This window comes from Anser cygnoides, chromosome 9 (assembly GCF_040182565.1).
Source record: "Anser cygnoides isolate HZ-2024a breed goose chromosome 9, Taihu_goose_T2T_genome, whole genome shotgun sequence".
Taxonomy (NCBI): domain Eukaryota; kingdom Metazoa; phylum Chordata; class Aves; order Anseriformes; family Anatidae; genus Anser; species Anser cygnoides.
This window is the reverse complement of record NC_089881.1, coordinates 4,623,407-4,651,394: the sequence shown is the minus strand read 5'-3', so window position 1 is coordinate 4,651,394 and position 27,988 is coordinate 4,623,407. Positions and strand designations below refer to the sequence as shown.

General features: G+C 40.0%; 1 long non-coding RNA gene across 3 annotated transcripts in view; it reads right to left on the bottom strand.

The window, feature by feature from the left end:
• Positions 1–7,159: 7,159 nt before the first annotated feature.
• LOC106036238 (uncharacterized) overlaps positions 7,160–27,988 on the bottom strand; it is a 66,555-nt gene continuing 45,726 nt past the window's right edge. Inside the window, exons 5-7 of one of the 3 annotated variants that reach the window (XR_001207186.3) lie at positions 22,693–22,789; positions 8,349–8,573; positions 7,160–7,661 (exon numbers count right to left, since the gene is read on the bottom strand). This is a non-coding gene — a long non-coding RNA (uncharacterized lncRNA). Of the gene's footprint in view, positions 7,662–8,348; positions 8,574–21,601; positions 22,041–22,692; positions 22,790–27,988 lie in introns of those variants that run through there. The other 2 variants (XR_001207187.3, XR_001207188.3) reach the window with 2 other exon arrangements.

Sequence of the window (27,988 nt, the reverse complement as noted above, 5' to 3'; positions counted from 1 at the left end):
CAGAAGAGCAGGCTGTGGTTCTAGTTGCTTAAAAATGAACGTGCATAGTGTCGTGAAAACGAGGCAACTACCAAAAACATATAAACTTAATCTACTTAAAAAAAACCACAACAGTATATATAGCACATCCTGTTAATTCTCCACCCTCAAAAACCTGTCAGCTCAGTAAGCATGTACTTAGCATTAGTTAAGTAGCAGCATTGGCAGAGTTGTAGCTTTGGATATTCAGCAAGTCCTGTGCTGGAGATGTGGAGTTATAGAAATAAGACATTCTTAAAATATGAGTTTGAAGTCTGTTTCTACAACCACTTATGAGTGATCCTAAGAGTTGAATGATCATAATTGTACCATTGATGGAGAACAATTTTAGCATTACACATAATGGCCAGCCATAAGTTTTTGGACTGAGTTCCACACTCAAAACCAGCTTTGGATCTTGAACACTTTCTCAAAGATCAGGAACATTTGGAACAATTTTGTTTCAAACCCATTACTAATACCAAACAAAATCTTCAATGAGCAGTTGCATTAAGTATCAAGACTGTGTAGGTTTTGTCTCTGTTTAGCAAAACCACGAAAACAATTTTCATTTACAGCTGCGTGTTAGCTAAGATGGAACAATAGCTTCACCCTCTCACAAACAGAACAAAATCACCTCCCCCACTATTCATGTCCCACGGGCACATAGCAAAACAAAATACACAAAAGTAAAATTTACTGTAAAACTTACAGCAAGTAAAACTTACTGTAGGACTGCATCTTTCTCAGGTTTGGTAATCTAACAATTCTAGTACTGTTTTTTGAAGCACGTTACAGGAATTTGTCCTTTTATATGTCTGTACTTGCAAGTTTCCCCAGTATATTGTCGTAGTTTTCTAATGCAGAGATCTAGCTTCATTATCTGGGGATTTCAGATCATGCCAAAAGGTTACATGGGAGTGTCCATGTTAAAACATTTTTAACTAAGTTTCCTTTGTCCCTGAAATGGCCAATAATTGGATTAGCCAAAAAGTTGTTAGCTTTCTTGTATTTCACAGATGTCAATGCATCATCCAGATGCCAATATTCATCTATTTCACAGATGCCAACCCAGTTTTTTTGTTGTTGTTGCTGCCATAACACCTTTCTTCAGCCCCTGCCTCTTCTGTCACTCTTTACAACCTTACTTCTGCATCATTATCAGCACACACTAACTGCAAAGTGAAACTGACTGCTGTGGTTTTTTATTATCTGAGCTGCAAAAAAGTAATCATACTATATAATCTGCTTTGAATTTCTCCTGGGCTTACAATATCTTCCGGTGTGCAATGAAGTAAATTCTCCTGTTCGGATGGCATCCTGTAGCCATTAATACATTAATTCTAAGAAGTCCCTAACTGCTGATGCAGCTGTTTGCAAGACATGGAAGTTAGCAATCTCCATCACTACTGATAGTACAAGAAAGTTAATACATTTAATGCAATTTTCAACTCAAGTGCCTTTTAAATTGGCCCAGCAATTCAGAAACTTTTAAGACCTCACTGTTCACTTCCCCCCCAGTTATAAACATGCCATCTAACTTCTTACAAATGACAGCACTGCAGCAAAACCCAAACACCAGGCAAACATACATCCTTTTTGTAAAGACTTATTACTAGAAATAACACTGCCTGTAGAATACACATTGTGCACTGGTTTTAGAGGCTCACAAAGGTCAGAACATTTCCTTTTGATTATGGAATACTAGATCTGTCCTAATATTTAGTTACTGCTGTGTCAAAACTACTGTACTTTTGAAGCGTTAAATATAAGAGGTTGAGGAGAAAAGAATATTGCAGGAAAAAAAAATCTGCTATATCGAAAGGACACCATAGTAGTTAAGGACACAATTTCGATGAGAACAAAGACGCCTACATGTTTAATGATGTCTCTGATAAGGACATGCAATCAGATCGGTGGCCTGAAAAATGAGTACGTCATGCGGATCTGACTTCATCCATACTTCTGAACTCTAGAGATATAAACCCCCCTAATTTTATACAAGAAGAAATATTAATGCATCCAAACCAGTTGCTCTGGGCTAAGTTGGCTTTGCATTGTGAATGGAATGAGGCATAAATTGTGCACTAAATTCAGGAAAAAAACCCTTCTTTTCTCTCCATTGGATGAAGGCCAGGAATTCCCCTGGAAGTGAAAAGGAATTATTCCGTTGAGGATCTCATATTCTTGCCATAATACAGCAAGCAAAATCACTTGCTGCTTGAAGCCACAGGTTTAACACGACAACTGACCTAAGTCTGTCTATAAGTGCCTTAAGAAACAGGTGGAACTGCTATTTTAAAAGATAAAACTTACTACTATAGGAGAACAAACAAGGAAAGCAAAAAATTAAAAAAAAATAATCCACAATTACACCTGGTGTAAGAGATGTAAAATGTGAGGTTGCCTTCCAGTTAATGACAATTTTGCCAATCTATAGAAGAGAGGCAAACTGTATGCCTCCCAGCCTCTCCCTGTTGAAGCTGTGATGTTAGAGCTGCATCTGTTGAGAATGTAATATTTACTGACAGTCTTTACGCAGCAGCATTTGAACGGTCTTAAATTTATATAATGTTAAATGTGAAGGAGAGACTACCTAGTGGTTAGGGCAATAGTCTGGACACCTAGACTGATTTCTATCCTCCTGCAGAATTCATCTTATTCTCTTAGACTTTCCTCTGAAAGATGGGAAAAGCAGCCCTTTGCTACCTCACCATGGATGTAGTTTAAAGGTGTGCAAATGCTTAGTTCGCACGATCTAAGTGAGTAACATGGCTAGATATAGCAATAACTAAATGTTTTTAGGAGCAAAAGGAATTGAGTACTAAGTTACTGTTTATTATTTTAAATTGCTATCAATCGCATTCAGATCTGGTGTTTCACTAAAAAGGTTCATCTTACATACTGCATCCTATTTTCTGGTTGACTGTTTAATTCCCATGTAACCATTCTCCCCACTGAAAAGGTTTCAATACTTGACAGCTCAATATGGTATTACGAGTCCAAGATCAGTATTGCTTATGAGACATTCAGACACTCCATTTAATACAGCACTCTAAATATCTACCTTTCCACTTCAGCTGTGTAGAAGTAAAACCCTTGAGTTTGCAATGGCTGTATTAGCAGCCTCTTTGGGGAAGATTCACAAACATATTTACAAGCCTTTAAGATGAGTAGCATTACTCCAAGAAGCGTTACTCAGCGATTCATAGATGAAGCAGTCTTTACCTCTTAAAGCAGGAATTCTACCTCTTCGACATAGCACCTGACAAGGGCAGATTATCATAACTATCTGTGCAGTCTTAAAAACAGGCAGAAAAGTTAAACATAGAATAACAGAAGCCCAAGGTAATTCCATGTGATCACAGTCTTCATTTAGGATATTCAGAGCACCTGAAGAATCATAGGAAGAGTTCCACCTGCACATTTTTCACTGTACTTACATATAATAATAAAAGCAAGATTAATTGTCTTCACAGCTATTAACTCTCACTTTCACATCCCATACCTCCATGGCATACATTCTTCTTCCACAGTAAGCATATTTTACCATTTGTGGAAGTCAACCAGGTCAAGATCCTGACCTTTCCATTTTTAAATGCTGTTTTTCCATGGTACTCTATACAAAGTGTACTTGGCATTGAGGCCTGCATTCCAGCAGGCTTCTTCTTTTTCTTTTCTAAACACAGTCCGTGTGATTTTTCTACTGCCTGAAATGATTTGTAGGATGGGCCTCATGACCTCTAAATTTTATTTTGAAGTGTATTTAGCCTGCTACCTCACAGGTACGAAATCTTAAGAATCAGAAGCTACAATGGAAGTGAACTGGGGCCAGTGATGAATGCAACCATAATTGAATGGGTAATCCTCCTGGGTGAAAGCTGGATGCTTTGCCACGCTTTCCTTTTTACAAGCAGATATTGCACAAATCCCTTCTCCTTTATGAGAAGGCATAGCACAGACTACAAGTTCTATGGCATAAAAATAAATAGCAAAACCAGCCAGCCTCTCTCTACCTCTCCCCAAACCTCCTGGCCACTGCAGATACGTTCTACAATCTACATTGTAGATACACGAAGGCATTCAGCTCCTTTGAAAAGGGAAACAATAACCATCATCAAAGAAACTGACAATGCAAGAAGGCACAAAGGCCAGTATATACCGCAGTCATTTAAAAAAAGCTGAAAGCAGGTTTCAGTAGGTGCAGTTACCGTCACCCACTCCATGCGGGGGCTGGCTGGGCTGCAGAAAGCTGCCACAGCGACGTGCTGCTTGCCAGGCCACGAGCAGCAGTGGGAAACAGTCACCACGGAGACTGCAAATCCTGTGTGACAGAACGTGAGTGAGAAGGACAAGTCTATAGGACATGATTCAGTACCTTCAGGGAGGAAGCAACTGGCTTTTTGTTTGGCTGGGTTTTGTCTGATTTTGCCTTTTTTTTCCCCCCTCCTTCGAACAAAATAAATAAATGAATAAATGGAAGAGTGGATACAAATCTACCTGCTGCAGTTTGCAGTGAGTGCAGTCCGCTTGTGGAGAAGGATGAGTGAGGACCTCACCCCACCGGCTTGTGTATCCCTAAAGACAGCCCAGAACTGCAACAAGGAGCCTCTCCCCCCACCTCTGCCATCCTCCCACCCCCTGCCATTAGAAAATACTGCCCATACAGCTGGAGGAACCGTCCTCAGGCTTTGTAGAAGAAAAGGCCTTTCCTCCGCTCCCCCTGAGACTACAGCTCCATCACAGTTGGCAGAAACACGCCTGGAAGCCACAGCACCAGCCCGAGCCCTGCTGTCGGGCTGAGCCCCAGCGCGCACCCCGGCATTTCATGTGCTGCTCTCTGGTCCCCACCTCAACAACAAGCCTGCTGGCTACCAAGGCTGACTCCTCCGAGTGGAAACGTGGCCACAACATGAGGTTTGGGGGTAAATTTTGTTCTCTCTTTCTGCCTCTCACACAAAGTACCTGAAATTGCTTTTGGTTTCACTATGTGCACAAACACCACCCACTGTGGGTGAGACCCAGCCACCCCTTGATCTGCCCCGCAATGCAGAGGGACTTCAGGTGCCTCCCACGGCCCCTCTGCCACCAGACTGGGATGCTGCAAGAACACCCCTGCCTGAGAGGACTCGTTTGTGGCAAACACTCCGAAGGGTTTTGAAGAGCAAATTGCTGTAATCTGGCACTCTACAAATGTCCAGAGCCCTGCGTGTTCCAAGCTAGAAGACTGGTGGGCCCACCCCCACTTCTGAGGCAAACTGAACAAAGTGCTACAACATAAACACTTGTCAGAAAGAAAAATGTAAACAGGCCTTGTGAAATTCACTTAATAGAAGCTTTTTATTTATTCATTATTTTTACCAAAGCTTGTTGCATTGTTCTTCCCTTGCAGGGGAGTCTGTGGAGTAAAATGGGAAAAAAAATCAAATTGTCTTCCCTGTCTCTCTCACACCCAGTCACAAACAGGTCAAAAAGATTAAAACGAAATAACTCAACAGCTCTCACAGACACATTTGCAGGAGAAAGAGGGGAAAAGGTCCCCACTGAAATACTGGCATGCCTTCATTACCGCAAGCACAGACCTCTCCCCTGAAAACCTGCTGCATGGAAACAACTGCAGCCAACACAGACTGCTCACAGGGAGTGTGCGCAGTGGAAGCAGAAACTTTGCCTAGCAGTTGATTGTAACTGATTTACGTAAAAGTACGTAAAAAATCTGGAGTCTAATCTAATTTCTGTCAGTTTAGATCCTGCCTCTGTGTCAGATTTGCTTGCATCATATAAATATTTTAAGTTATTTGTCTTTGAGCACTTGCTATTTACAGGCAGATGCTGATTTTTAATTTAAATTTAGACACGTAATAAATTAGGTGGAATGATGGTATTTTAAACAAAAATCCTTTTCATCTATCCAGCAAAAGAGTCAGAGGTCAAGCTCAGACCACTAACTCATATAAGTGGGAGAACGAAATGTCTCCTTTTTGATGGATTTCTTGAATCATTGGGGGTCCACAATAACATCTATGTATAGAAGTACAAATATAGTAACAGAGCATGAAAAATACTGATAATGCTAAGAAACAACTTCTTATAAAAAGGAAGCATAGACGGAGATGATAGCTGCATACCTTCTAGCAGAAAAAGCAATGCAAGGAGGCCAAGCAAAAGCCTGAAAATGAACTTTTGCTAACGTCAGTCAGTGTAAAATAGTTCTGTCTTACAGACCGTGACAGCAGCAGATGCCAACATCTCACTCCTTTTTCTGTACTCATAAATAAAGACATTCAAGAAGATAAAATAAGAAATGCTCCACTTAGGTAACTCTATATGTTTAACGTAACTAGAGAAGAGTGTTAAAAAATTATCTTGCAACAGTACTCTGAAGCTGTCATCAGATTCTTCTCTTAGGGAACTGCTCATTTTAGTTGATACTAATGACACATCACATTATTAAGGCTGATCAAATCTCATTAAAGTTAATGGGACAAAATCCACTAATTTCATTGGGCTTTGGTGTTCTCTCCTGCATAAGCAGAATGATTCCAATTACTGTTGAAGACATTTCTAATTTGAGGGACAAACTCTCTCCAGAGACATACACGTGTATTCTCATTCAACTTCTATAGAAGTTAAATTAACGTGGTGTGGGAAAGATACGGTCATACCATTTAAGAGAAGTGTTTTACAATAATTACCAACTCCTTTAGTCTAGAGAAGCGTTTTACATTAATTACCAACTCCTTTAGTCTATACACTACCTTTTAATTTACCATCTGTGCAGTGGAAAGTAAAGCCCCTATTTTGTTTCCACAAGTGCTGAAAACAAAGTAAGTTTAAAAGGCAGCCTTCACTCCTTTTGGTCCAGCTTTTACACTCAGCACCCATGAAAACAAGCTGTCTTGTTTTTTTTTTTTACATTTACTTACTATGTTTATGAGCAATTGTGACAGATATTCCCAGCAGGTAAAATCCCTGCAGCATCCAGGTCCAAAGGAGGTTCCACTACAGCCCCCTTTTTCTCTCAGCAGTTGACATGGCACCAATCAACTGGGAACGACTTGTGGGCAGATTGCAGACAAGGAAATAGAAATCAGATGCTTCCCTTCTACTCACATCTGGAGAGTTAATGGGACTAGGAAACTGAAAATGCTTTGGAAATGCAATCTGCAGGTGGAGTTCACATAAGTGTAAAAAGCAGACCTGGATGCTGAGAAGGTGCCATTTTCATAAACAGTTCTTAAAAGACGACTACATTCAGAAAGCTGAAAAATGATGCAGTGTTAAACATGCAACAGTAAAAGGGCACTAAAGGTATCAGAAAACATAAGTATTACAGGCTGTACCAGTGTATTATCTGGGGTTTGATACTGCTCATACTCACAGGCATGTGCTGTGTATATATTTCCCCTAGACCAGTGGGCTGGGCAGCCAGGTATAAAACTCCCAGCCCCCCAACCCTCTCCAGCATCAACACCTGCCTCCATGGCAAGCTACCCAGGTGGCTTGGGCTGTGCCTCTGGGCCCATCACAACCAGACTGCTGCACTGTTTCTGAGCTGCTTTGCCTTCCTTAAGGCCACTTCTTCACCTTTTCTTCGGAATATAAGACATTTTCTCCTTACTCAGCTGTAAGACAGTGCAGATCTGTAAAACATAATAGCTCCTTTGAGATATAATAGCAAAGGCATTGGAGGCTAATATCAAGAATACTCTTATGAATAGAACATAATTACTTATCACTAATGGCCCAGTAATAATTATAGTTCTCTGAATTCCCAGTCTAACATGCAGGGAGTCCTTGGCTGTATTCCTAATGTTATTTTTACGTGGACCCCAACAGCTTAAAACTTCTAAGCCCAGTTTCTCATCATGTTACACTTACACAAAAGTGGAATGATGCACGCAAATCAGGCACAATGCATGCCATAAACAAAAGCATGGCTATTATCAGTCTCTGCCTTCTCTGTATGCCCGCACAATAACGTCCCTCTTCAAAGCTCTACCCCTACCCAGACTTCACTTGGGGTGGTGGCACTTGATTTTTTGCCAGCTGATTAGTCACAGGTAGGAGATGAGCTCTGCTCCCAGAAATGGCCTCCCACCTATAGCGCTAAGTTACAATTAGATGATTAAAACAGAAAGAATATTAATAATCCATTACTACTAAAAATACAATTCACTTGGCATTATTTATTCCATTTCTCTCCTTCAAGAGGTGAATTTCAGATCATTTCTTAAATTTCTGAATATTATCTTCTGTATGAAAGCACTTATTCACAGCACAGTGTCATCCACAAATGTTAATACATAGGAGTGAAACAGATTGTGTACCTAGTGAAAATATTAATTACAATTAGACTGAAGACAGCCCTCTTCAGATTTCCTTCTCTTCTTGTAAACCAGTCTTCGGACAGTTTCTAACCAGTTGTGGGCTCAGCTAAAGATGATCTCATCGAGACGGTGCTGCCTTTGTTTATGAGAATGTCATGTGGGAACGTGTTATGAGTATGACTCTCATCAGACATAGCACGACCCTACTCAGGGAGGCCGGTAAGCCTGTCAAAGAAGCAAATTTCATTGTCTGAATGCAAATACTATTTGACATATCTATACTCACTTATACAATCTAGGCTATGCAGTACATCAGGAGAAGAAACAAGATGCTAAAAAACACCACAACATATATGCCTCTCCTCCTCTGGTTCACTGTCAGTATAGGGGCACTGTTGTATGGACAACAGCATGAGGCCAGTAGACCGAAAATCTGAAACATACCTACTAGGTACTCCAAGACTAAATGGTATTAAAGCCTATAGTAAGTGAGATTTTTGCGCTCTGCCTTGTATGTCTCATTTGGTGGGGGCTCACAGTAGCTTTTGGTAAACACTTCAATAAATCACCATTAGGAAATGGTGAAGAATTTCAAGTAACAGTCAAACCCGACCAGATCCACATCCTTCCCACCACAGTGCAGGGTAAAGGTTCAGAGTGGAAGCAGAGGCCTGGAGGGGAAAGAGTTAGGCACAGGTTCAAAGAAGTAAAATTGGTCAGAAACATCTAATCAGTGATGTACCTATCCAAAGTGGCTAATGAAAGAGATACAGCACCAGACAAAACAATTCTTGTAGAACTGTTTTAAGGAATAGCATCAAGGAGCATACCATACAAGTTTGTTATGTTCTTGTTAAGGTCAAAGTTTATCTATTTTACAGTGAAAACTGAGCATGTCTCCTACTGAGACCACTGCACACCCTTTCTTCCAGGCAGCTTGTAGCTAGCAATGTAGCTAGCTGCTTGCCCAACAGTGGGAATGGCACTGAAAGGCTGAAAGGAGTCTAGTACAGCCCAGCTGTGTGAGAGCCAAAGCACAGATCATATCAACGCTTCTAGTTATCAGGGGCTCCGGAGGGCAGAGACACTGGATTTCTATGTCTGGAAACCAGAGGAATTTAATATGCTGGTTGAAGATTCCTCTAATAAAAAATGAGTTCTGTTGAGAGATGACAGCAATAGGATAACAAAAAGCTGGGAGTGAGCCAACTTCTATTAACAATGGAGAATTATGAATTATGATGGAAAGATATAAAACACAAAACTCTTGCATGCTTGAATACATGGGTGAAATCCCATTCTGTACCACCATGAGAATGTGGTCTGTTTGACAAAGTTTTTCCCCCATCTGATTTACACACCTGTGCAGTTGTCCTCCCAGAGGAGAACTACATCCAGTTTGCAGAGGCACAGCAGATACCAGTGCTAATACACATGTTACAGTATGCAGCATTTAGCTATTTCCATATATCAGTTTGGGAAGATCAAAGACTTTAAGTCAGAGCCTAAAATGTATACCCTTCTACAGACATTGCCTTTATGTACACACGGGACAGTAACATTCAAGAGTTGTGCATCAATGTGCGAGGATTGGAGAACAAAGTAATGTACAATACACAGGATATACACAGAAGCTTAAGAGCTCCTCCCACTGAAAGCTTTGCAAATAGATATATTGTAGAATTAAAAAATTTACATCACTGTTTTCATTCAATGAGAGAAAAAGTCAGGCTGATTACAATTTTGAACGTTCTGTGATTCTTTATGTCACATTAAACTCAGCACATCCTCGGGTACATCAGCCCTGTTGATATCATCTGGCTGATGCCAACGTGACCTCTTCCATATCTAGTTGGATATTGGACACCATGTATTAGTCACAGCGGCCCACTTCCTCGCCATCTATGCTTACTTACAACTACAACTGACTAGTTTTAGTCAATATTTAACCCTCCATATTGGTTAAAATAGTACTTAAACTGGTTGCCCTTCCTATGGATCCAATAACCTGCTTTCTCAGCTTTTCATCTGACATATTATTTTTAAACTTTAAGAAAGTTTTGAAGCTAAAGAAACACAAAAGCTGCGTGCATACACATGTAACAAACATCAGTAAGTTAGTCAGAAATTAACACCAGTAAGGTCAAAAGCTTGTTCTTCAATGGGGCATCTCTTCTTAACATGGATTGATATGAAAAATGGGCAGGAAATTATTTTCCGAATGGTCAGTGTCAGAACACAATAGTTTCAGGTATGAAGGGAAGACGTGAAGGCAGGAAATTTGGTCTGGGCTTCCAGCCTTGGCAAGGATTTTTATTGCAGCTTCCAGTGAATCACTTCAGACCAGATCAAAAACGTAGTTAAATCCACAGCTGTACCACTTAACACAAAATACTTCAGCATTCTTGCAGACTGCCAAAATACAAGGATACGCTCACTCTTCTGTTGTGTTCCCTTTGTGTGTTCCCTTTCTATATTCCCACAAAGATCTGAATTATGTTTGTACACTGTTATGGCTGCAACAAGAGACAGAAGGGTTCCTCCTGCTTACAGTGTAGCCAAAGGAATACAAACTGTGGGGTTGAAATCTCTCAGGGAACCTGTTCTGACCTACTGTTTGCTGCACGAGCAGCCCAAATGCAAAGTACCGAAAGGCAGAGTGGTTTGAGGAGGACATTTTAGGGCAAGGAATTCCTGCACACCTTTTGCTTAAGAAGTGTGTGTTGAAACAAAAGCTTAACCACAACTGAGCCTGCTCCTTTCAGCATGCAGTGTGCGTTGTCTGAGAAACAGAACAATTATACATATGGGGCACGATCAACTCAAACGGGGGTGTCCGTGGTGTTACATCACTAGACAGCAGCTCGTCAGGGTTTTCAGGGTCACAGCTTTCAACTGCAGTCACCTCACGTCCACCTGGCTGCATGCTCGGTAGCAAATCCCTTTTTGGGAACTAGCTTTAAACTCCTGCTGTGTTCAAACACACCTAGGAACGAGCCCGCAGGCTTGGGTTTCACTGAGCACAGTGGTGTCATCTCCTGTTACCCCTTGGTGCCCCCCAAGCAGCTAGAGACTTTAAGCCACTGCACACTGTTTTGCAAGAGAAATGAGAGGAAAGAAGCAATGGTCTGAAGTATGACAACTGCTTTTTCAGAATTGCAAGCACTAAAACATTTATCTAGAGCCAGTGGTCTAGGAAAATGCATCCATCTCCTGTGCCAGATTTGTGGCACATTCTTAAGGAAGGTGTAAGCTGTTACCAAATAGTCTGCCCAGGAGCCTGGCATTTACAGAGCATCTTTGCCTCCTAAGTACCATTTGCAGGTATTCTTTTCTTTCACAGACTGATATTCCTACCGATTCCCAAACTTAAACTATCTCAGCTCTTCAGAGGATAAAATAATATATCATTTTGCCAGCAAAATATGCACACCACACTGGTTGGGCAAGCTGATCTGGGACAGGGCTGCCACCGTGGAGGAAGGAGAAGTCCTACTGCCTTCAGAAGCAGGGAGAGCCCACTGCAACCATGGGCAGGCCCTACTCTGTGCTGGGTTGTGACCGGGGCATTCCCAGGAGCACCATTATTTTATAAGGAAGTGCAGAAGGGAAGAAAAGAATAAACAACAGAATAAAACATGAGTTTTAAGCTCTCTTTAGCTTTAAAACTTGAATGCTGCACAGAGCATATTTCTTACTTCAGATTCCACAAGTTTGATCCAGCGATTTTCCTCCTTCACAGTCTTAAAAATGCTTTCCATATGGTTTACATTCCTCTAGTATATTTTCCATCTATATAATACATTGTCTATCCCATTTCTACTCAGCCATTTTGTCTAAACAGCAGGACTCTCTGATCCAATAATTAATTTGTTAACATCAGACTCCAAGTCCCCTGTTATCTAGGAGGACTCCTATTACTAAGAGTAATTTGCTAATATACTAAAGGTAGCACTGCAGTTGCTGGTGTCCTTGCTTTTGCAATATTAATTAGTAAGAATCATATTCCAGAATGCTCTAGGTTACAGCTGCCCCAAAACACATGCTTATAATTTCCTCCTGGATTGAAACTTTTCCAGCATAAATTATTTTCTTGTGATCCCAATCTGTGTAAGTGTTCTGGTGCCCAGGACAGTCTGAAGCACATTGGATTGCATTCGTTTCAATTTAGCAGTCCTTGTTGATTAATAGCTCTTAACTCATCTCCTCACACAATTTCCTCCAAGTATCCAGATAATTCATCTTCCACTGCCAGCGTTAAACAAAAGCATTATCCTCCCTTTAGAGAATATCATGGAGGGGTTCCCATGCTCCAGAACTAATACAGTATTTCACACCTCTGTCTCCCTGCTGTCCTTACCCAAGCCATCCACAGCCTAATGAACTTCTGCTCCCAGATAATCACTCCTCAGGAGCTTTTCCTCTAGACTATTCTGTGTAGAATGGACACTTAGAGGTCCTAATAGGAAAATAACCGGCTTATTCTGGTTTGATTATTGGTACCACAACTAACAGAGAGCATCTCAGGATCAAGCGTGGAAGCAGGGGACAAGGCATGCCAGGGCAGCAGGACATTTCAAGCACATCCTGCCACCCTTTGGCTGCCCTCCAGACCCACAGCGATTCTGCAGCTACAGCCACATGAGGTCTCCCCTTGGAGCACATGGCACATGAACCACCTCCTTCATGTCATCTTGCAACTTACTGCTTTCCACACTGAACGCACTACCAGAGAGATACAGCTTCTTAATACAACTTGTCAGACAGGTGCAGGCTGCTGGCTTCAATTACTTGAAGGCCGTCTTCAGGGAAGGAATAAGGTTATATGCTATATCTTGAGCGGGGTCAGTGTTCAAAGTACCTCTGTGTCTTCTTTGGTATGGAAGCAGACTGCTGAATCCTCCTTTCGGGCTAAACCTTAAAGTGCTTTTTCACTGTTTCTATTCTGATGTCTGTTATAAGAAATACAGAAACATGTTCTCATTCTCTAATTCAGAAGGTGCAGGAATATAAATCAGTTCCCGATATGGCTCTGTTATTCCAAAGGTCTTCACACAAAGGAAGGCATTACTCAATGGTGCTATGGCAGATTTAACATGTAAGAGTTAGACATGGGACAAAGACCCACAGCTCAGATCAGTGTAATTTTAAAAGTTGTATTTGGCTATTTCCCCATCTACCTATCACCTTTGCACAGGTATCTTGTATAGACCTTTGATAGTCTTTTTATGGACCACAGACAGCTTACCTTATCCTAACATTTACCGATCACACTCTTAAGCACCGATCATTTCAGCTGTACAGACATAACAGTTTTTGTCTTTCTGTCTCTCAGACCAGCTCAGCATTGGGTCCCTAATCTCAAGCAAAATTAATAAGACTTAGGAGCTACATGCCTTTGAGAATTCTGGTTTTACATTTCCATGTCTTTTTGAAAAGACTGTTAAGAGGTGCACATAGGAATTGCATGACAGAACAAGTACCATTCCCAGCACCTTGGTATTGAGGCCTCCTATTAGAGAAATGTTGCCTTCTACACGTTATCTATCTTAGTAGCTTAGTAGAAGCTTAACAGAGCAAGTTGCGCCTGAACATTGACCGCTTACTAACTGTTATCAAAGCAGATTTTATTAATCGTTCTGCATAATTCAGAGGACTTACTGAAGATCTTAAAAGAAAATAACAGTGAAGGAAAAAAAATGATGTTAATGACTTTACAATCTGTTCATCTTGCTGCGCTCATCAAACATGACAGCCATTTTCAGAGCCTGCAACTCACTCTGAGTTTTACAGGGAGCATTACAGGGAGCTTTCAAATACAGAAACATCAAAATAGAAGAGCGTTCCCCTCCAAGCAATGACTGCTGAAAAAGGACTGTTCAGAGTCTTTTAAACCTTATGCTTGGGTGGGGCTGGGGAGGGAAGAAGCTGGATAGGAGATTGCCTAGGATGTAGTTCCTCTGAGCATCAGTAGGTTGCAGCAGAGTGTTAAATACAACCAGAAACGCGGGTGTTAAAGGACACGAACACCTCAGGATAATGCTGTGACAAAATGTGCATGAAGTCAACATGGCGATGCACAGGCATCTGGAAGAATTCTGCCGAACAGACTAGAACAATGAGAATGTGGGCTCAGAATAAACACGCACCCAGAGCTTGTTGTTTCTAGGGAAGAGATAAAGGACACCAGAGTTAGTCTTTGAGCCTCTTCCCCAGCCACCAACTTGTTGGAATGACATCACTGGTTTGGAAAGGTGATGTTTGCTTTCATTTCTCTGGTACCAGCTCTGCGGTTTGGTTTGGATTAAGGGAGGGGGATGTTGGGTTCCTTTCTTTTCTTCTTTGGGTGCCACAGTGGAATGTAGCAATTCACAAGGGAAAGAAAACAAGAAAAAATGAAAGCAATAGACTAATCTGAGACAGTAATCTTATAAAATGGTGAACAACGTGGATAAAAGTAAATTTTGGCAACGAAAAAACAACAATCTCGTACTCCAGTAACACAGCCAACATATGGAATTGTTTTTCTCGTGATGATACATTTGGATATAAGAAAAAAGAAACAGTTTTTCAATCAAAGCTCCCAGCAGTTATTAGTGGGGTCTCTGTTCCCTTCAATTGTTCTTCTTCTCTAATGTGATTGTAAATAATAACTCCACAGCTGTGTCTTCTGTAACCAATTGCATCTCTATAGGTTCCTATATTTAGACTGCATACAAGCATGTGCAAGAAGTAACAAAGACATAAAGAATGCTGCTTAGCCTTTAGCAAAATCATACAAAAGAGCTAATGAAGCTCACTCTAATAAGCTTTGCTGAATGACCAGCTGTAAACCTTCATTTGTATTCTAGAACACGAATACTCAGTGCCGAGAAGAATGTTACCCTTCACCTAAAGGCACCTTAGGTTACTCCTTTCCCAAAGTATAATGCTTCATTGGGCAGCACAGATTTCTTGCAAAGTGAAAGCAATACCATTGCAAGAAAGGATCCTATGCAACTGGTCCAAGGCAGACACTTCTCCATACAGAGGAATTTCAGGTGATAACAGTTTTACCGGTCTTTCCAGATTAAGCCAAGCAACAGGCTACCTAAAAAATAAACACAAGCATTCTGGTGCTGATAACACCATCTTCCTTTTTCACAATTTCCTGCATCAAGTTCTCCTCTGAAGTCACCATTTCTGTGCTGCCATGCTAGCAATAAATCCAATGGGCAGATGAAATTCTAGGTGCAAAGAAGAAGCTCAAGACTGAGTGGCTCATTCTTCTCTGCTCTCAAAATATGGAGCTTCTGGCCAGCGTCTTCTTACAGTGACCTTGGCACATCCCCTGCCACAACAAACAAATGCTCTCTGGAGCAGCTGCGCTGTACAAGAGTTTGTACAGCAGCATTACAGCACAGACACCTGCCTGAAAGTAAGACAAACATGGAAAACACAAGGCGGGTGATTTATACCTGTCCACTACCAGTATTGCCTATTTCTGACAAAGCGTGGGACCACAATGTGCTATAGGAACCGAGGCACAGGTGATGGTTGATGTCCCTTCTTCCGACAAGTCGAGGGAGCAGCTGTCAGATACGGGGCGTCTATTGCTAATGACTATGTGACAATATTAGGGCATGTTTATATTGTAGCATAGAAGGCAGACGTACCAGTTAGCTAGACTCATTATCTGCAGCTGGCTCGTTTAGGCTATTGTCACAGTAAATGAAATACATAGATAAAATGAAGTGAGTTTTGTGGAAAGCCATCAAAACAGCCAGGGCTGGTGCATTTTCTTCCTGGATGTCCTGGGGCTGAACATAGACTGTCTTATGGAGCAATAAGAGGGAAAGATTTGTGGAATATTTGCCCAGCCTAACATAAACCACTCAAGCTTGATTCTTGAGTGGAGAAGTTAAGAGTCCTAAGTTAAAACCTGTTTCCTACATCAGTAATGCTTCTTGCAGAGGACAATGCTGGCCAAGAGCCTACTAAGACACCCTGGAGCTATTAAAGACTGAGGCAACATGGGGAACATGACAAATAAAGCCACTAAATAAGGCAGCAACGCTTAGATTGTAGAAATGGTATTTGGGGTTATTTCAGTTGTGCATAATGGGAGCTGGAAAGGGCCTCAGACAGAGCAGAGAATGTAAAACAACAACTAAATGTGTCCCTGGGAAGATCAAGAGTTTCTATAGCAAAAAGGTCCAAAGAGGCTTAGATCAGTGGTTGATTTGAAAGCACAAATAAAAATTTGAAAGCACCCATGCAAATAACATACCAAGCAAATGAATATTCAGGGAAACGTCTAGTTATTCTCTTTTAAACCCAGAAAATATTTTCATTAGGCCTTCTATGCTAACTGCTATGAGAACTAATACGGAATTTCTGATGGAACTTTTTTGTTTTTAAAATGCCAGCTCTTCCTTCTAAATAGTAGCCTGGTGGAGAGAGCATCCACAGGGGAAAGGAAGATTCAGACCCCTCTCTGTTTTGACCATGTCCTGAACATGAACTCACACAATTTCCCTCACCAGGTAAAGGCTCTTGTATCTGTGACATGGCACTTAGCAGCACAACATGATTAAGTTCAAGGGCAGATTAAATGGCCCATTTCTGTACAGAAACAGGAGTAAAAGCTGCTCTCTTCTGCAAGGGGATTGTAGCTGGCAAAAGGCAGCAGGTACAGGGTCTGGATAACAGGCACTGTAGGGGGAAATGCCAGATCCTTGTGAGTCATGGCCAAGCTCGTTTTGATACCAGAATAGTAACTGCAATGTGTTTTTGTAAAAGGAAGCTATAATATTAAGTAGACTTCATAGAGTCTGTCTCTCCTGCTGGAACTGTTTCATTTCAGGTAGATAATTAAATATTTGCTGAGCCAAAGGAAGTGCGAGAAACAGGAAAGCCAATGTGGGGAAGTTCTTTTCAAAAAACATGTTGGAGTAGTCTGTTTCACTCCCATGCAAAATTATGACAACACTTTAAAAACTCAATTTGCTTTTTCTTTATTTTAAACCAAAGAGAACTTAATTTTCTTATTAGTCTGCCTGTAAGGCCCTCATCTGTAATCTTTGCATTCTTGAACTTCAACAACCACAAACAAAGTAAAGGAAGAAAAGGATCAGTATAAACTTACTGGGGTAAAGCACTCACTTCTTGTTACCATAGCGGTATCTGTGTTATTTCTCTAGCTTTAAAGAAGACAAAGATCAGCTTGACCCCTTCCCTTTTTTCTTTTTAATAGATCCTTAATAATGTTACACTTATTAACAGTTTCATTTTTAATGTTCCCTAGACCACATTTTAAACTAGAAATAAAATTGTCTCCAATCAATAGGGTAAATTAAATACAATGTACAGCTAAAAAGCACTCCCTCCCTTTAATTATGAAGCACAAAAAATAGCAATATTAATAAAATGACTCCAAGAGATGAGTTTTGTTCCATCTCTTTCAAAAATAAATGATTTATTCAAGATGTGCATATTTTCAAGTTACATGGTTTCCCTCGACAAATATTCCAGTACGTTTCTCAAAGTCTTAGTTTAGTGAGTATGACAAGATGTTCACACACTTTTTATGGTGAGGAAGAATGCCAAGACTATAGTTGGAGAAGCCAGATTTGTAATATGGTAGGAACAGTCTGGGAATTCCTAATTTTTCTCTTACTTGTTGGCAGCCAATGCCAGATTTTCAGCAGAAAAGACCTTCCATCCAGAATTAAAACAACTCTCCCATAGCTTCATACTGGAAACATATTTGTGGCCAACAGAGGCAGGGGGTAATTCTTCAGTCTCCCTGGTACCCACAAAGACCTCTGAGAAACATGAGCTCACTCACGGTTAATAAATACATTACAGTAAAGTAACAAGGAATGTGGCCTCTGAAGTCTGGGGACCTGTGCTGGCCTGGGGTTTCTTCTCTTGGGAGAGAGACCCAGCTGTAGGTCAAGAAGAAACACCACATGCTGGCAGGCAAGGAAATGGAACTGGGGAGTCAGATCAAGAACAGCGCAGGTCACAAGGGAGGCTCCAGATATGTGAAACAAGACATTTGCCATTAAAATACCAGACAGGAAAATGCAAGTGAAAATAGTGGATAAACAGTAAGGGTAAAATGCAGGTCACTGGTTCTGGCTTCAGAAATCACTTGGGGTGATAGCAGTTCTCTAGTATTTACTCTAGGGTCTTGCTCCCAACAATAGCAACCCCTAGCTTAGGACCTTGACTGTTGCAATGCGCCAAGGGCTTCACTGTGCACGTCAGTATCACTGTAGTTACTTTCAAAACTGCAAAAGTACAGCCTCGGACACAGAAATGCTTTGCCTTATGTACCAAGCAGGTTCCTAAAGCAGGACTTCAAGTTTCCCAGCAAAACCTCAGTATCTCATCCCTTTGCCTCCACACTCTGTGAATGGATTTGCTCTGCTTGTACAGAAAGAAGAAAAATGTTGGCAACACGTTAAGCTTTACTCCCCACATTTATAGCCACCTTTGTGCACCACCACAGCACACAGAACCAGAAGGTACTACAGGAGACTATTGCCAGCTTCCAAAAGGCAGACGGCTGCTGCTTTACCCAGCACCTAACCCCAGGCAGCATCAGTGTGACCAGCACTGCGTGCTTAGCTCCCCTGGGAGCACGGGGCTCTCCCTTAAGTACCAGGCAGCTCACAGATCCCACAGACCTGCCCTCAGATGGCCAAAGGGTATCTTGGATCCTCTGTTGTTTTTTCCACTTGTGAGCCTATGGCCCCTGTACACATACACGCTTAAAACCGAGGTTGAAGAGAAGCAGAACAAGGATTTAAATATTGCATTACACATTTTAGGTGTTGGAACACTGAAATAAATCAGAGATGCCTCTAAGCAAAACAAACTGAAGGAAGACACTGCAGTCTTTTCAGGCACAGACAGCTTTTCCCGGTGTACTGGTACAAAGCTTCTCGCAGCGGGGTCTGCACTGCAATGACAACCTCTACAGAGAAGCAAAATAAGTAACAATTAACAGGTCAGACAGTGCTGTATACTCAGTCAAAAAGCTCTATAAAAATAAATGTATGGAGAAATACATTTCTCTAGAAACAGCAGAATTACTACACCTGTTGGTACAGTGTAAAGGAGAAAGCATCATGTTTCCTCTTGCTAATTGCTGTACAAGACCCGACATTTGTTTTGCTTATGGTAACCTCTTTTGATAGCTTGTTGATACTACGATACTATTCATTTTACACTGAGAGTTATAAACAACCATCTCCCAGAGACAGTACCCTGTCAAGTGCCTGGGACACTGACTGTTTCAGTCAATTGCACAGAGACGATACCACTTTTCTCAAAGATTCTTTACAGAAAGCTTTTGAAAGAGCAGGTTTTTTTTTTCTTTTTTTCTTTTTGTAAACATCTTAGAACAGAGCACAATGGCAGAGAAGAAATTACAAACCTCTCAATTTATGCTTTCATTACAATTTCTTTTGAATTACGGAGCTTTCCAACTGCTTCTCAAATTCCCACTGAAGTCAGCACCCCACCACCTGGCAGGGAAACAGGCTCTTAAATGGTGTAGAGATCAAGAGTGGAGCACAGAAGAGGGGCAAAAGAGAAGCATGAGGATCCCGATTTGGTTCAAAGGGAAATGGATGCTATGGATGCTAAATGACAGCATGGATCTAAGGAGAGGTGGGAAAGATCGTAGCATAAAAACTCACATGGTTACAGAAGACAAAAAAACATTTTGGCCTCATGAAGCTCCTGAGCTGCCGTCTGGCCTGGGTGGAATTTTGTTTTGGTCCCATGTATCTATTCTTAGTCTCATTTTAATAAATATTGGTAAGATGACATAATTCATTTCAGCCAAGTCTTTCCTTGATTTAAAGATCTGTCTGTTACTTTCACCCTTTTGTTTTCAACTACCAGCTTGGTATCTTATTTTTTTCTGGTTATTCAACTTCCCTCCATCTCCAGCCTCATAAATTTTAAAAAAGCAAATACTTCCCTTCTGAGAGCAGCACAGTAAGGGACCATGCTGGGTTAGTTTCAAAAAGGTGAGCAACAGAGGAAGACAACAAAAATGAGTCATATGGCAAAAGGATGCTGAAGGCAGAACACGGCAAAGTTAAGCCTGAAGCAGAAGGAAAGAAAAGAGGAGATGGAGATCACAGAAACAGCCAAACTCGTGCTATGTTCAGTTAGACTGGAAAGAAATAAAAACAAAATGTGAAAGCTCTTCAGTGAGAAGGAGCCGAGATGGAGCCGTTTCTCCAGCTTCCTCCTCCAGCCAGGTACGGGCTGCATCTCAGCAGCCACCTCTCCTCTCCTTCGTCTCGCCCTCCCAGCAGTGGGCAGCTTTGCCTGCACTCCTTGACTAAGCCCAGCAGGACTCAAGAGTGTTTGAGTGTTTTTTCTTCTTTCCAAGCCACTTCCCAACTTCTCTCCCCTCTAGGGACTAACCAAATTCTAAGATTTGTGTTTACCAGAAAACGTCTCTTTGTAAATCACTGACTAAGGATTACCTTGTCCCAAATCCTCCCTCTCAGGTACCATCTTCACCAGCTTTGGGTAGTTTCAGTCAGGCAGCTTTGTAAACCTCTCACCTCGTAATAGCCTGTTTTCTTTTAACCACACATTTTGAATTATCGATGCCTGTCACACCAGGATTTTTCTTTGAAGACAGCTAATGTTGGGCGTGACTGACAGAGCAGATCTCATGATGATGAACATTTGTTTCACAGAACAAGGCTGCAGCAAGTGCAAAGGTCAAGCCTAACACGAAAAATGAGGAAGGAAAACACATTTTTCTTTCTGCCTCTTTCTCAGTCTGTCCTCCCCCAGTCTGTCTCCTGTCTTCTATGGATATCGCATATACCTGCTCTATGAGAGAATGACTTTTTGGTTTGATAGCTGAAAAAAAAAAGTCTGAAAAAAGCCTGATTCAACATTAAGCATTTTAGACGTTCACAATAAAATGAAGAGTTAAAACAGTTAATTTGACTCAAAATTATGTTTTCCTTTTAAATTTAAAGCCTCATTAACCTGCTGATATTACTTAAATCACATTTCAAATTACATCTCAAATGTTAAAATCAAATGTTTTGTCAGCTTCGGAATGAAATGTCAGGAGAAGGGTGTCTAAAAGCTCAGAATTCCCACGTCCTTTTCTTAAAGAAAACATTAGCTAAATTTGACAAATACAGTCTTGGTTTTCCAGATTTTTTTTTCCAATAATTAATATTTATTTAAAAGTTACTTAGTTCTGCAGCTGTTATGACAACAACAACTTTCCACCCAGCCACAGCACACCATGTGAAGGCAAATAACTGCAAGCAGACTGAACAGAAAAAAAGACAACAAGAAAAAAAAGAGTTAATTTACTGCTGATCTATCTCAATCTTTGAGGTTTTATGCTGCCAACAGACCAATAAAACAGCAAAATAAAAGAACAGCTGCACACACACCTGAACACAGTAAAGCTGGTGCAGTTTGCAGACATGTTTTATATCTGTAAATCTCAGCAACCATTTTAGAAAATATGAGATAAATTTTAAACTGGTAATGAAACTTAACAGGGAAGATAGTCTCAAATTAGATGTGGTCTGTAATCCACAGTGAATCTTTTTCTGCACGTGGCCTTGACTTCAGGTTGATAAGAAAAATCAAAGCTAGGTAAAATCCTGGTGAGTTGAGGCGAAAGATGTATTTCTCCTTGCTCTAAAGAGAAAAATAAAAAACTTCCTTTCCGTTCGTGACAATTCAGATGTTCTGTTGATAAATTTAAGTCTATTAAATAATTAAAATAACATAATATTGCCCAGAACAAAACAAAACCTAACATAAGAATACCCAGTGAAGCCCCATCTGTTCAACAGGAGAATGCTAATGAAGACTGAAAAAGGCAATTGCACTTGTATTTTGTTTTTAGTTGCTCTTTTCATCTATTCATAAATTGCAAATGAGAGAATTGGAATAAACCGCCAGCATATTACACTCCTGCCTAAGATCTCCACAGCCAAGTATCCCAGTTCTCCCTACGGGTCCTTCCAGCTTTTAGGAGAACCCTCTTATTATCATTCCCACACTAACACACTAATACTTTGCAATTTGGCTTCTGGCTCCCACCCCCATCTCAAACATCTTTGCCTGCTCTCCCACCTCAAAGAGAGCGTGTTTTAAAACACTAATTAGGGTTGAACTGTGGCAATACAGAAATTGCATCTGTTGGAACTCTTCTATAGCCAAACAACCCTTTGTTTGGTTCTGGTTTCAAGGTGGGGGCTTTGAGCCACAGCAGGAGCACTCGGAACAGCACCCGGCATGCCACGTGCCCCCGGAGAGCTCTGCAGGAGCCCAGGATAAGCCCTACCTCTGGAGCATCACTGGCCAAGAGAGTCTTCTCTTCTTTTCTCTTCTCCTCATCAAAAGTACTACTTGCGCCCAATTCACCTCCAGATTTTTAAGTCCTATTGCAGCAAAAATAACAAGGGAAATGTCAGTAGCATCTGGAGAAAACTGGCATTGCACAAAGGTAGAATAAAAGGAAGCTGACAAAGCAACACATCTACACTGACAGATGCTCACTCCAACTTTTCACATCAATAGTGATGACAAACCTTTGAGTTAAGCAAAATATAAGCAGAGAAACAAGAAATGGTGATAATGTGCAGTCAAGAGGGGCGGTTCACAACTGCTGTGGAGTTGGTGGAGAGTATATTGGCTACTGCCTCAAAGCTGGTCATCTGAAGATACGCTGTGGCCGTAGCAGGTTTGGGAGCAGCATCTGCCTCTTTTCCTTCATGCTCTTCATTGGCATTGTCTACTTAAACTACAAACTGTATGGCAAAAGTTCTCTTTTCCAAGAAACTGTTATGCAGCACACTGGATTCCAGTCTTAGGTATAACTGGCTAGAGCTTGCTGTACTTCAGATTACAATAGTAATACACCACATTTGCAAGATTTTATGTTAATGAGAAAGGAAAAAAAAATCAGTTGCCTGTCTTGGATTTAGCCCATGGCTTTGCCTCAAGCTAAAATACATGTTAAGTGAGCTAGAACTAATAATGTCATCTCAGTGATTGCTAATGATTTAATTAAATGACTATAGTTACATTCAAATAAATATCTGAATCTCATTTTATGCAGTACAAAAAATTGTTTTAATTAAACCTGATTACAGAAGTCATACTAAGGAAGTGTTCTCTTTAGTACTTCTGAAATGAAATGGAATCCATTAATCACTTTGATCTTCACATTTGAAATACTACAAAAATAAGTGCCTGTAGAAGAAAGTGTTGTCATCTTCTGTAGAAATAGTGGTACAAAACCCTATCTTAATGGAAAATTATAGATGAGAAATGAAAAATTCTTAAAGCTCGAAATTCAATGTTTTTTCTTCAAAAATATATAACTTTCCCTGGGCGTGCGTAATTGCTCGGATTTTTACAGACAGTGGTAGACTTTCATTTTCAAAAGAGAATATAAGAACATTGTTGTGTGTTCCGTGGTGGAACTACAGTTGCTGTGGGAACCATCACTCTGAATTTCTTCACAGCTGTGTTTATATTCTCAACCAAACGGTGGAATTAAAATAGTTTTCAGCATTCATATTTTTGTTTTGTTTTTAAATAAACCAAAAAAAAAAAAAAGTTTATTTCCATGACAGTAGAGCCTTAGATTCAAATAAACACACTACTCAACTCTGACGACTGGAAGTTTTCTCGTATCTACCAGTTCTTCACCAAAAAAAAAAAAAATTACAACCTAAAATCATTTAATTTCTCTGACACATTGACCTAAATGGGCTTATTTCAAAGAGCTGAGTTTTCTATCTGCACTGACATGCCTCGGTGCATTAAAGTTACTAGAAAAACATACGGCATATGTGCTGGAACAGTTCGACTCTGCAGGGGCTGCTAGAATCGTTTTACTGCCATTAGTAGAGTCAGTGGAAAATAAGGTTTTGTAAGATTTTAATGCTAAACCCTTCCAAATTGGAAGAGAATAAAGTTTTAGCTTCCATACAATCTCCCTCTTCCAGGATAATTTTTGAAGCCAAAGGTCTAGAAAGTTGAGTACAAGAACAGCTATTATGTGAAAGAATTTCTATTTTATTCAAGAATATATACTGGCTTATTCTTGAGTATCTTGCCCAAATAAACTTGAATCTGGACTAATGCAGCCATGATCTGTCTGTGTATTGAGCTTAGCTTGCTTTACGATCATATCACCCTACAGTTTCTATTATGCTGTCTCATTTCCTACTTTCCTGAATTTTGAGTGTTCATCCTGTGCTGTACATGTTATGGATTTTCATGTGGAATTCCCATTTTCCTCATGAAACTAAAGCATATATATTCCTTTTACCTAAATTCTGCTAAAGCCAATTACTTCCATACCTGTGGACCATTGTTGGATGCTAGATAACCACAGTGCATCCTAAATGTGTGCCCATAACAGACAGTCAACTGTACACTCTTCTTTTTAGAAAGTAGTAAAGCTTCTCTAAGATCAGGACTGCTTTAGTTCTCTGCAGGAATAACCAGCAGAACTTTCTCTCAGAATAAAGAATGGGGGTTTTCTGACATGCTGTAAAATATACTGTGAAATTTCAATCCTGTGGGACAAGATCTCAGCTACTATAAATCTCTTTTGTTTATGCTAATCTAGAAAATTCAATTTAGGGTGCCTAAGAATCCAGTCCAGGTTTTTCTTCTCTGATTCAGAGCTATCAGATGTAGTCTTACAGAAGGACTGATAACATTCCCTATTGTTCTCTCCTCATTTTTTGTATCTGTCATTTGTAATCCATGTTGACATATTCCCTCCAACAATAAGATCCTTCTTTAACTTCCTATACATTGACTGATTGTTACAGACTATACAGAACTGGAGTTATGAAAGCTAAAAAACAAACAAACAAAAACCCAAGTGGTCATGAAAGAGATTGGTAATGAAGATTTGTGACTACATACTGAATACTTGTTTTGTACCTTTTCAACTGTAATTAGGTCCTACCATTTTTGTTAACGCTTCTGGCAAACATTTAAGAGCTTTCTAACTCCTTTCTAACTCCCTAGCTAATATTTATACTAGACAACACATTCTAATGAGACCATTATGATCAAAAGATTTATTGATAAACAGAGCACCAAAAGCTGCAGCCTCCAGCTGTGGGTCTCCTTCTCTGCCTCCTCTCTGACATCACCAAGTGAAGCTGACAAACACGATAGCGCAGTAAAACTACATAAATATAACCTTATTTAAGGAACTTTATGTTGGCTGGTAGCCGCTGAGCATTGAAATAACAAATGACAAAATAAACCTACCAAATAAACCTTCATAGAGTGTCTTACTGACAAGTTTTTTTAAATGTCTTCCTTCATTTCAGTACTACATTGTTTCAGCGCCTGAAGATACCATGGAAGACGTACCTAGACATTTCACATTTGAGTTTCTGTTGAGTTTCCCATTAGCCTGAATTTTCTCTTGACGCCACCTTATTAGCCACACGTTCCCCCTCACCAACACCAAAAAAAAAAAAAGCTTTTACTTTCTGAAATTGCTGATGACTACTTGAAGTGATTCTGAAAAATAATTTAGTTGATTCATATACTGCCTTTACAATTAATCTTGTGAATTAAATCATCTTGCATTCCAGAGCAGTACTCGGTCTGTCTAGAAAATTGCAGCTTTGGCCCTCCCCACCAGAGACTGAAGAGCCATATGATGTTTATTAGCATGCAGCATGTGTTACTTTCAGTTGGCTGGGAAGTTGATGGAGTTAGCTTGAATGCCATACTGGTATTCACACTGGCAAATTTCCAGTTCCTCTTTGCCACCTTCAAACCACATCCTCCCTCAAACAGGATGCTCATTTCACCATTCCCTGGGGGCAACACCAGATTCTAATCATATGTTTTCCCCTTATTTTTCAGGTATGTGAAGTGGTCATACACAGAAGCAAGGGCTTTGTAGAGCATGCCAGCTGAAAAACTTGGAACTGGTAAATAACTTACCCAAGTTTACAAGTTTACCCATCATTTAACACAGAGCAGGCTCTCAGCTTTATATGAACTTACTCTTAATTTTCAGTTTAGTACAAGCATGGCTGTAAGCTTCCATTCAGCTTACAAGAGGAGAATCAGTGCTCCACCTTGCACTTTGAGTTGTTGGAAATTCTTTAAGAAAACATTTAATTTGCTGAAATATGCAGATTGAGGTCAGCCAAAATGTCTGGAAATTTGATTTTGTTGATTTTTTTTTTTTTTTAAGTAAGGGGAGGAAGGCCTAAGAATATTTTGGAAATAAAACTGGGAAAGTGTTAATTTCAGAAGAAAACTTTATACATAAAAAACATGGACACTACCAAATTCATTCAAACTTCACCCTTCCCAATTTTTCTTTAAAGTTATTTAATCAACTTTTTGTTCCTAGTTTAATCAGCAAACAGGAAACTCATCACTTAGGACAGCTCTACACAGTCGTTATGACTGTTGTTTAACTAAAAAGTAGGAAGTACTTTGCTCTAAAGTTTCAAAGTTTAAAATTAGTTTGCATTTCTCTCTAGCATCACACTTTCCTTATTTATTTTATTTTATTTTATTTTATTTTATTTTATTTTATTTTATTTTATTTTTATTTTTATTTTTATTTATTTTATTTTATTCCAGTGTAGCAGTATCTAGCCACTGAACTGCTTAGTTCTTCCACATGATCTGAACTCCCTTCCCCCTGAATAAGCAGGATTCCACATTCAGGCAACTGGATGACAGAGTATGTATTACTCCTAAATTTAAATATAACATTTTAAAGTGTTTTCTGCTATTTGTGAATTGATTTCAGCACTTAGGTTTAGTGGCATTTGTCGCAAATTAGTAAAAATGCAGCCTAGCTATACATGCTGCTGCACAATTGTTTAGCAAGATTTAGTGTGAATGGCAAAGCAAGAATGCTGCTTTTCAGAGGACAGTGGAATAATGGCTATGATTCAATTAGCCTTACCAAAAAAAGGTGCCTAGAATTAGAAAGAGCTACCTGAATCTCTAGTTTAAACAGCTCTTTATGGGCTGGTACTGCACTATTAGGTTAGTTTAATAAGCAATTATAATTATTGGGAGAGCAACTTCTCTATTAAAGGTCAGGGAGTAATCACTACAGCTCCAGCTATGAATATAATTGGACATTTAAGGAAAGGTGTCTATCCAGTGCACTCTCCCCTTTTTAACGAATTCAATTTAGAGTTAAAAATGCAGTATAGTGGTAAACTGAAATACATTTCAGACAGAAAAGATGACTCCTTTATGCCAACCTATTTTTTTTTTTTTGGACCCAATGGTATGATTAACAACCCCTAGAGGTAAAAGTACAAAGCATTAAAAACAGTAGTATTACAAATTATTTATGTGCAGTACAACTTACATTTTCAAAACCCGATGACTAAATTGACTATGCATTCTGTGTTTGAACACTCACATTATCTGAACAGATAGACTCCCAATATTAGCAACATATATCTCACTGAAATTTATTGTTGATAATTTAAGGATCACAATTTAAAAGTGCTGTACACTTCCAGAAGTTAGGTAAGCTTGAGAGGCATTGGCCATTCTTAAATTTTTAGAATGCAAATTCTAACACCTGGATTCCTGTCTGCTGCAAGCTG